The 10988-nt window shown below is 38.1% G+C and overlaps 2 pseudogenes; one reads left to right on the top strand and one right to left on the bottom strand.

Annotated features, from left to right (window-relative positions):
* The first annotated feature begins 2157 nt into the window (after positions 1-2157).
* Positions 2158-5805, top strand: LOC139457398 (uncharacterized; annotated as a pseudogene).
* A 281-nt stretch (positions 5806-6086) lies between these two features.
* Positions 6087-8297, bottom strand: LOC139457397 (uncharacterized; annotated as a pseudogene).
* Between the last annotated feature and the right edge of the window lie 2691 nt (positions 8298-10988).

The following is a 10988-nucleotide window of genomic DNA, read 5'->3' as shown; positions in this document are numbered from 1 at the left end:
CACTTATTAATATTTCAATCTTTATTCAGTTGAAAGCCACACGCTGATATAAATAGCCCGCAAGGTGGCAGTGTTTCAGTTTCGAACAGTGACTGGCGATCTAAACACAACCGAATGTCGAGAGAAGCTCGATCACCATTGACCGTCAAACTTGGTATCAACTTGAATGGCAAACCTTGGGTACCACAACTGGCTCCATAATCAGACATAAGTCGATACAGTTTCTGTAGTTTGATCACAAAAAATTGAATCTGGCGTTTTTGAGTGTCTGCCTTAATTACAGAGGGCGGAGCTTATTCATGGCTGCGCTATTCAGTAGCAGAGCACATGGCTATGTGAACAATGTGATGTATTCGTGGTCAAATTACAACGTACTGTAGGTTTACGGATGAACAGCAGTATAACAACTGTTTTGGAAAACATAACAGCAAGGATACAAAAATAAGAAATTGACGTTAGTAACATAAGTATTAGCGACTAGATTTAAAAAAAATCTACAACCTATTAGGGCTTTTTGTTAAGGTTTTGGTCACTTGCATTGAATATTGATAACATCACACAATAACCAGATTCAAGTGACAGACATTCTTTTTTTTAAATCGTGTTTACAAATAAAGATTGTGCACACATGCCTAAATTGGGAGTTTGTTCCGGGGAATTTGTCAATTCATTTTATGATCGTTATTGTGAGATTGTTAGTGATTTGGACGACGAATCTTATGATGACGCCATAAACAAGGCTCTGTGTATCACGTTGTTGAAAACAATTGACCCGGAATAAGATTATCGCGGCATTGATATTAGGACAGACGCTCATCATGGATGGAGGAAATATGGGAGCGACATTGTTGCTTTGAGTTGTGAAACCAAAATATGTGTTCATGCGGAGAGAGAATACATGCATGGCATTCGTAGGTTTTTGGACTATCTTGAAAATAAGATATAGATATAAATACTGCTGTGAACAACTGTTTTTCTGACATCGATTCGAAGTATGTAAAGCAAATAATACTTGGCATCAAACAGGGAATTAAAATCTGTCACGGGACCCGCGAAGTTTAGTTTCACGGCGTGACCAGGCCCTCGAATGTGTGTGTGTGTTTGTGTGTTTGTGTGTGTGTGTGTGTGTGTGTGTGTGTGTGTGTGTGTGTGTGTGTGTGTGTGTGTGTGTGTGTGTGTGTGATCAGTGCCAGAGATTAACCTCTCGAAAGATTCTCTTAGGAGTAAAGGGTTAGATAGCCGTGAACATTAAATGAGTGGATCACTGAAAAACAGTCCTGTCATGCATTGTGTATGTGGCCAAAGTGGAAAGGTCGTAATCACCGTCCAAAAAAAAATCTGCAACCTAAAAAAGACAGAATACATAGATTCACAGAGCACACACCTTGTATTCTAATCAAGCACCCCATGTCATCATATTATCTACATAAGTTGAGAATCAATGGCACAAAATTGCCTTTTGAAAATGGTTCAGTCTGTCTGCCGGGGTCATTAGAAAAACAATGCAGACACTTGTTTTATAAAACATTACTCGTCAGGAAATTGACAAAATATAGTAAGTCATTAACATACACATGAATAGAGGTTACTGAGATAATTATTCTTTTAACATTTCAAGGTTTCTCAGTGTATGAAATATTGCAATTATTCCAGTCTAATCCCTAAAAAATCTAAAGGTTTTCAATTGCGTGGATCAATGCTCATGGTGTCAATCACTGGATTGTCTCGATTATTTACAGACCGCCGTCATATAGCTGGAATATTGCTGAGTGTGACGTTAAACAACAAACAAACAAACAAACAAACAAACAAACAAAGGTTTTCAAGTGGATGATCGATGACTCGCCTTAATATGGTAACATTAACGTATTTTGTATTTTCTTTATGTATTGAAAACAATATAATGCAATGATAATAGCAGTCAAACCGAAGTCAGATTTTGAATACTGTGGTAGCATCTGGCTACAATTTCCGCAATTAGAAGTAACACGAGCTGTGAAACTTACTTATGAATATTTAACTAAAAACTTCAAAACGAAACTTCCGCGAAACACAATGTAGTGTAACGATTTCACTTTGTCGTCCATTGCCTCTACGTTAGATCAGCTACATACGAACTTGCTACAAATAGCCTATATTACTCTGACATTACCAACAATGTCGGCTGAATTCAGACCAACTTCTCATCAGAAATACGCAGATGAAATCCTCCTTTCTCATGACGAAGGACAAGGGATCAAAGAAAACAAGCCAAGCGAGTACGAATCCATTGATGAAACTACAGCTGGTAGTTACGCTAGCACCGACCACAGCAATCCTGTTTCTGTTGAATATAACTACATTGGCGATGTCAACCCAGCCTCTGGTTATCAGGCTACTGAAGGAAGCCAATCAGAAGATAATGACTATGAATGCATTGCTGGAACCAACCCTGCGTATGATTACATTGAAGTGATAACCGAGCCACGTACGGTAAGAGTTGAAATATTGTTTTTAATGCAAAGGTTTCAAAGTTTATGTGACGTTTGGCTGTGTGATGTTTTCGGTTCATTTTGGAGATGAATGTTATTTTCATATTTGCGGGTTTTATTGAGTAACCAATAACATAACCCAATAAACAACACAAAAGAAGAAATTAGCATTGTTTGTAATTTCAAAATCCAATGAAAGACATCATAGACATGGAACACAATCCCAGAAACAGCGTGTAACAAAGTCATTATGACATCACTGACATTGAACAGAGAGTAACAATATTCCTTCGTTAATTTCAGCTTATGTCTAAGTGTAAGAAGACAATTCTTTTTCTCGTTCCCATATTTGCCAGTGTGATAGTGAACATCACAGTTGGGTTCTACACGTCCTTGATGTTTTTTCTCCGGGTCGTCTTCAGAAGAGATTCCAGGGAAGACAGAAAGACGCTCCCTGAAGTACTAATCACATTTTGTGCGTTTTCTGCACTGGCAGGTAATTGATTTTAAGATAACTGAGTGATTATTGTTTACGTGGCTCTGTGCATTTGTTCAGCAACAGCATAGCCGGGAACGTCAGAAATGGGCTTCACACACTGTACCCGCGTGGTGACTCGAAACCGAGGCTTCGGATTGACGAGTGACCGTTTTAACCATCTAAGATAAATTCACCTTGGTCTCCAACGTCATGTTGGTGTTGTTTTGTTTTTGCTCGAGTGTATTTATTCATGACTAACATACGTAACGTTTCCAGATAGAAACTACATATTGTTACATTTTCATTTAGTCACAAATAGTGTAACTTTCTGTTGCATACCTGTGGTGTGTTTCAGCTGCTTCCTGTGCGCCGCTTATGATCAAATACGGCTTCCGGAAGGTCGCCCTGGGCGGAAGTGTTCTACTCATCTGTTGCTCTTACTTTTCGTCATTGACAACCACAGCCGATATACTGGGTATCCCATTTGGCATCATGGGAGGTCTGTCAAAGTCTTTAAAATATTTATATGGATTATGCAAATTAGACATATTTCCCAAACCGGCATTGTTTGGGGGTTTTAGTATGTAGTTTTCAGGACCTTTCATAAATTTGTTCCAAGTTGAGTGCAAAAATGGCCTAGATTGCCTGGACTACTTGTAAAGTTTTTTGTTTGTTTCAGACGACATATATGTTGGCCACTAAACATACACACTATTTATAGGCCTAACGTAAGAACGCTATATTCACCTTACCTTTCGCACTGCTGTTTGTAATAAACTATGCATATTTTAAAAGGATTATTCCGTGTATCCATGTTGGACTGAATATGCCAAATGGAAGTGCGAGTAGTATTTGCTGAAGACTTGACGCATTTTAGTAGACATTTGAGTAGGGAAGATACATTCAAACGCTTATGCGAGTATTTTCAAATGCAGTTCCGTGGCCAACTCACACACTCACTCACTCAAATGCAGTTAATTGTCAAAGACAGTAAGTGTAAAAGGTATGGATTCTTTTATCGAAACCAACTTCTGCTGATCACTTGCCTTTGTTGACAAATATTCTGGACCAATAAGTTTTAGATATAGAATATGTACATATATTTGAGGCTGTCCACTACAAAAGGAGGACATAACATTATCAATAATTTGTCTTGGGATATTTGACCTTGATAAAGGCCTTACGAAATCTTTGTCAGGTTTTGCTGTGGGTCTTCTTCGGACCATTGGCGTTGTTAGCTACCGTGGACCACCTCTACACTTGTCCAGCTCTCGCTCTTGTTATCAGCCACACCAGCTTCACCGTCGGGAACATCATTGGTATCACTGCCATGGTGGTCGGCCTTTCTCCTGGATGGAACTTGTTTCTTACCATGAGAGCGTTTGTGATATCTGCTGTTATAGGATTCATCGCTAGCAGTTTTCTGCAGAAGAACTCACCGACCCAGCAGAATGCGCCCAAGCTGTTCAAACATCCACCGTTTTATTTCCTCCTCTCGATAAGACTTGCTGCGTCTGTGGGTAGGTTTTCAAATGCATTGCTAAACTTGAGAACGGCTAAGCAAGTGCTCTGAGGTGTTCTAAAGCGATGTGCACAGCCCCGTTCCTTATGCGCCACAACCTGCGCCTGATTGGTTCGATAACCAGAATCCCCTCCCCCTCTTCAAACTAGGGTGTCTTGGATGTCTGACCTTGACATTGACCTTGGTATTTCAACTGAATCTAACAAATAACAGGGGTTGATAAAATTTAATATTATAAGTCGTTATTGTATAGATAACTATAATATCTGCTGAATTTGGTCGGTCCCTTATCTTAAGACGACTTTATACAAATGAGCCAGACCTAATTAGTTGTTGCGTCATGTAATTCATAGTTGTGTGCTATTACCTTATAGGATTATAGGAATGTTGTTCGTATCTGATACTCATGGATTTATTTCTGTCTTACAGGGTTGTCAATCCTTTTGAATGAAATCGTCATAATCAGCACAATACTTATCCACGTCAATGATTGGCTCATTGTCATTTGTCTGTTCGCCACTCAGTTTTTTGTGCTGGTAATACTGGTTACCATCCAACATTTCCAGAAGCAAAAGCTACATAAGTCTGCCCTTTTATTGGTGGGATTATCGGTCCTAGCTGTCGGCCTTGTCGTGATGGTACAGCAGAGGTCGATTGGTAGCACTTGGGCTGTCATCTGCGAGCTTGGAGTTGCCACAGGTGGGTTAACTTATGAATGTACAATGTACCTCGTATATTCTATGCACACACTATGTATTCATCCTGTTTTCAGGCGCTGTGCAGAGTAGCGTCCGTTAGGGGCGCCGGAAATCTGCGCTCGTGGGTTCATAATATTTCTAGGTTTGTCAGCACCATACAATGCTTGTGGGTGTCACCTATGAGATAAAAGCCTAACACCTGCATCACTTTGGCTTTCCTCCCACATCAAGCTGAGACGCCGGGATATACCTGGAATACAAAGCGGTGTTAAACCCAACTCACTCACTCACAATCTAATTTTGTGATATCTCTCTTATGCAGTCCTGTGTTTTGTATGTATGTTTCTATGCCGCTTTTTGCAATATTTCTGCAATATCACGGTGGAGGACACACATTGTACCCATGTGGAGAATCCAAGCTGGGTCTTCGGCATGACGAGCAAACGCTTTAACCACATGGCCGCCCAAGACTTACAGACTTTGTACTATAATTTTCCAGCTCTCTCTGAAATAATGCTGCCATTAGCGTTGGTCAACACTACGGGAAGAAGCAACTTGAAATTGGCACTCCCAGTGCTTGGCTGCTTTGAGAAGATGGGAGAACTTATCAGCATCCTCCTCACCCTGGGTAGGTAGCGTTCTGTGTTACTTCAATTTCATTCACAAACTTGTCACACTGGAAACAGTGCCACAATGGCTCAAAATGAAGAAAGTACTTTTACACTGTCATCAAACATTACTTAATGTCACGCCGTGATATAACTGGAATACTATTAAAAACGGCGTTAAACCCATCTCACTCACTCACTCACTGAATGAATGAATGAATGAATGAGTGATGTTTATTCTCGTAAATCACGGCAGTGATACAGAGATGTAATTGGATATAGGAATTAGATACAATAGGAGAAAACATGTCAGTGGAACATTTCCATACATCTTCTTATATAACTTGCCAGTTTTAATAGAATTGGCTTATAAGTAATGGTCATCAAATGAGAGAATTTTACGGCAGAAGCATACATACAGTAGTATTGAGGCAAAAACTTGTTTCTAATTTCTAAGAGTTTTGGACATTCTAATAAAAAGTGAATTTCATCACATATCAAATTTTTACACAATGTACATTTTCTTTCCTCTCTCACAATATTATACCATCGTCCTGTTTCATTGGGTAATCTATGATATGCTGTTCTAAAACGAGCAAGAGAGATGCGTAAGGTGATTGGTAGTTCTAGTAAATAAGGTTCTAGGGATGGTAACTCTTTAAACATGTTATAATAGTAACCTTTAGATGAATTTTCCTTTGATTCTCGCCATCTTTGCAGAAAATTATCAATGAGAACATGTTTCACATTTTGTTTCAACACTGCGGCACTAATAAAGGTTTGAGACAACCAAATGTAATTAAAGCCTATATTTTGAAGAATGCATTTTACTTCTTTTAATAGTGGGATATGGTAATCTGGATTTGCAATGGATATTTGAAACATAAGTTTATATACTATATTAGAAAGGCTAGTTTGTGATGATGTTAGCTTGCACCAATGTGAAATCATTCTTATCTTGATGAAAATGATGAGAGGATACCTCCCTAGTTCACCATATACCATGTAATCGGGTGTTGACTATTTTAACTTGAGAATATATTTACAAAATTTAAGATGTACACGTTCAATGACAACAGCATTTTCAAAACCCCACACCTCAGATCCATATAACAATACTGGCTGAACAAGTTGATCAAATAATTTCAATTGACAGTCACTTACTTAATGTCTATATCTGTCTGTTTGTCAGCATCAACAATGTTATGTAGCGGGTGAAATCGTTAATACGCATGCACTTCGTATGTAAATCAGTTATTTATATGTAATATATATTCGATGTTGGAATACAGATAGATTGATTGAGCTTCGTATGGATACTTTTTAAAATAAATTCCATTTCTGAAAAGAAGTAACAGGTTTCTTTTTTAAGGGTATGAATAAATTACCAAATGACCGCTCAGGCGTCAATCTGAAAATCAGTTTAACGTTGAATGAATCATTTCATATAATTTGTGGAGAGCAACTGTTAATTGGAAGTTCCCTAACAGTTCCGTACGACAATATTATGATGATAAACAACAACTTTTACGTGTTTTACTAATTCCCCACTCATTTAGAGATGTGACACAGCGTTCATTATCTTATTCACAGTTCTTTCTGGACCACTCTCCCCTCGAGATGATGCAGGTGAGCTTCTGTATGTATGTTCCATTTATTTTCAGTACAATTTAACTTTTTAATGCTTTTTGTTCGTTGTATCCGTACTAATTTGCTCTGGAAGACATGTACGTGTAGCGTCTACCTTACCGAGCCATGAACGTGCATCGATTATGAATCCGCTTTTGAAGGTTAATGTCTCTGAAATATAGGTCAATATTTATTTTCAAAACCACCTCTTTCAATGACACAAAACATTATATTTTATTTTACTAAGAAATAAATGTTCACACGTGAAGACATAAGTCATTCCCATAATTTATGAACTAACTCGACGCTAAAAGGTTATTTAATTAAAGAGACAAAAGCCACCATGACATCATTTCTTGTCCTTGTGTATAATACTATTTTTCGAATATCGCAACAATTATTTCATGATAATTTACACTTATGCATGTAGAGTCCATGTACAAAGTTAAAAAATTCACATGAAGATCATATCAGTACCATCGACTAGAAATGATCAACTTTCTATGAATCCAGTGCATATACGTTGTAACCACGGAGGATAACAGTGCTTCAACTGTCTCAGAAAAGTGTTTATCACAAACACCACAAACATGATCACTGTTAGTTAAGCTTTCTATATTTAACATTTCAGCAAATATCAAAATATCCCCAGCAAATGGTCCCTTGTATTTTGGGGGAGTGTCCCTGATCATTGCCGGAGTTGGTGCCATCATTGCATGGGTGCTGATAAAACGCTGAACCCCTCTCGGTGATGGGTCGGAGGAAGAGGACCATGTTGAGGACCATGTTGAGGAGACAGAGGACCAGGTTGAGGAGGCAGAGGACCAGGTTTAGGAGGCAGAGGAACATGTTGGGGAGACAGAGGACCATTTTGAGGAGACAGAGGACCATGTTGGGGAGGCAGAGGACACCGGTCAGATGGAGAAAGAGGACCCTTGCAATTGATGAAGACAGCATGAAAACTCTCAATATAGGCTCTGTATGTGGCCATATCACAGCCCATGATGAAAACAGTACCTGTAATTATATTTTCGTGTTACTACATGTTGTCGTAGGTATAGTTTTCAGCGAGAAATTACCTTAAAAGTGAGAGCCAGCTCATTGTGCAAGTTACCACTATAACCGCTAGGTGGCGCCTGTGCAAAATACTTATTGTTACATAAAAGTAGATTATGTTGTGCGTTCATAGATCTTAAGTCAGCGTGCGATTCAGTGTTGAGGACAAGATTATTTTACAAACTCTGGATAGGTACTGTTAATGGTAAAATATTTAGAATACTTAAAAATATATATGAAAATGTTAGATCTTGTATATTTGTTAATGGTGGCTATACAGATTTCTTCCATTGCCAGTAAGGTGTACGACAGGGATGTGAGTTATCTCCCTTTCTGTTTTCATACTTTGTAAATAATATTGTTGATTTTCTTAATTCAGACGGGCAACGTAATATCCAATTAGGAATGATTTAACTTTTTATTCTAATGTTTCCAGATGATATGGTCTTATTCGATAGTACAGTCGTGGGGTTGCAAAGACGCCTCGACAAAATGAAGATTTATTGTCATCAATGGAAATTGTCTATTAATTTATGCAAAAGTAAATTTATTGTCTTTGGACGTCGTGGTCGCCTTCGAAGATATGAAAAGTTTTGGTTTGGCACTGACATTATAGAAATCGTTCCTACTTATAAATATTTAGGTGTTCATCTTTCACCATCTGGTAGTTGGTACTTTACACAGAAGACACAAGCACTGCCATCTCCTTGCTTTAAAATCAGGCTTAAAGGATTTTATGAAACTTCCTTATGATGTACTTTTACAGACATTTGATGTCAAATTACAACCTGTTCTTCACTACTGCTCAGAGATATGGGGCTTTCGCCCGTCCCAAGATGTTATTAATGTACATGATAGATTCTGTAAGAATATTTTATGCCATTATATGGGAGACTTGTCCCTAATATAGTTGCTTGTGGTGGGCTTTGACGTTATTCACTTAAAGTCAATCAACATGTTCGTACTGTCAAATATTGGCTGCTTATTCATATCAATACAATCTGACAGAAAAAGGAATAAGTTGTTGGGCATTAAAAGCAAAACAGTATGCTTTTGGCCATGTTTGGGATAGTCAAAAAGTAAATCATATGCATATTGGTTTTATTAATAACTTTAAGATAAGATGTATTGATATAGATAACCAACAGAGGTCTAGCAATTTAAAACTTACTCAAAACTTTCTTTATATTTTTGTATTAAGCAATATAATGTATTTGCAAATTATCTAGATTGTATTCCAGTAAGTGCCTATCGTATTGATTTGAGTAAATTTAGATGTTCTGGTCAAACTTTGCTATTGCAGATGAAAGGAAGTACACTATACCTAGAGCTAAGAGACTATGTCTATTTTGTGTAAGACCTTTAGTGGAATCTGAATTTACAAAGCCCATACTATGAGCATATCTACCTTATTATTTTTACACAAATGTAACTTTTGATAAACTTGTAACTCTCTGTACATCTAAAACCCTATGCATAATTAATACTTTAGCTGCATTTATATTTCTTGCTTTTAAAAGCCTAATAACTTTCTCATTGGCGCTGACATTGTCTAATTTTTGTATCATGTATTGTATAATGGGCCGGTGGCCCCTCTACTGAAATAAAGCTTTCTCTCACCCAAGCAATTGATGCACCCTTATTTGAGTAAACCAGTGATACACGGGTAGATTGTAAAACGATAACATGATCATAATAACTATGTCACAAATACGAAGACATCTCCATTGGTAACTTTGTCGAAAATAGTCGATTATTATTTTTCACAAAGTTAATTCGACTACAATGAAAATATTTGATATCTTTGGGTTAGTGGTTAACACTGTAACTAAATCAAATATTTTCTGGTAGTCCAGGATAAGGTGAACCAACTCACAAAACGCGTTTGAGACAGAGGCGGTACACAGAATATGGTCAAACATATTTGGTTTGTTACAGGTAGAGAGTGTGTACGCACATTTTGCACGTGCAAGACATGACGATGAAATTGACTACACTCACGTGTACACACGTACTGATTATAAGACTATAAAGAGGTCGGTGTGACAAGCTGATACAGAGACCGCAACCGAATGTAAAGACTAGTGCTATGAATATCCAGTTATCTCAATATAAATCCAGTAAGCAATATTACGTTTACAGTATGCTAAAAATCACATGGGATTAATCAAGAAGTATGTCATTGAGTCAACTATCAATACTTCAAGGTCTCAACCTTCATTAGACCGCCTTCGTGGTCTAGTGGTAGAGCGTCCGCCCGGAGACGGGAGGGTCCGGGGTTTGATCCCCGACCGCGTCATACCAAAGACGTTAAAAGATGGTACTTGTTGTTACCCTGTCTGGCGATCGGCATTAAGGGGCTAAAACAAGGACTGGTCAAGTCGGAGTCAGTATCTGAGTGGGGTATTCATGTTAAACTGCGGCATGGTATGTCAGTGAGCTAGCACTATAAATCGGCATCAGTCCGGACTAGTATACAAGCAGCCACACAAACACACACACGTACATGCACGTCGCTATATAAGT

The sequence above is a fragment of the Haliotis cracherodii genome, unplaced genomic scaffold, assembly GCF_022045235.1.
Source record: "Haliotis cracherodii isolate W230 unplaced genomic scaffold, xgHalCrac1.p SCAF_12, whole genome shotgun sequence".
Lineage (NCBI taxonomy): Eukaryota > Metazoa > Mollusca > Gastropoda > Lepetellida > Haliotidae > Haliotis > Haliotis cracherodii.
This window is presented reverse-complemented; position numbering and strand designations above follow the sequence as displayed.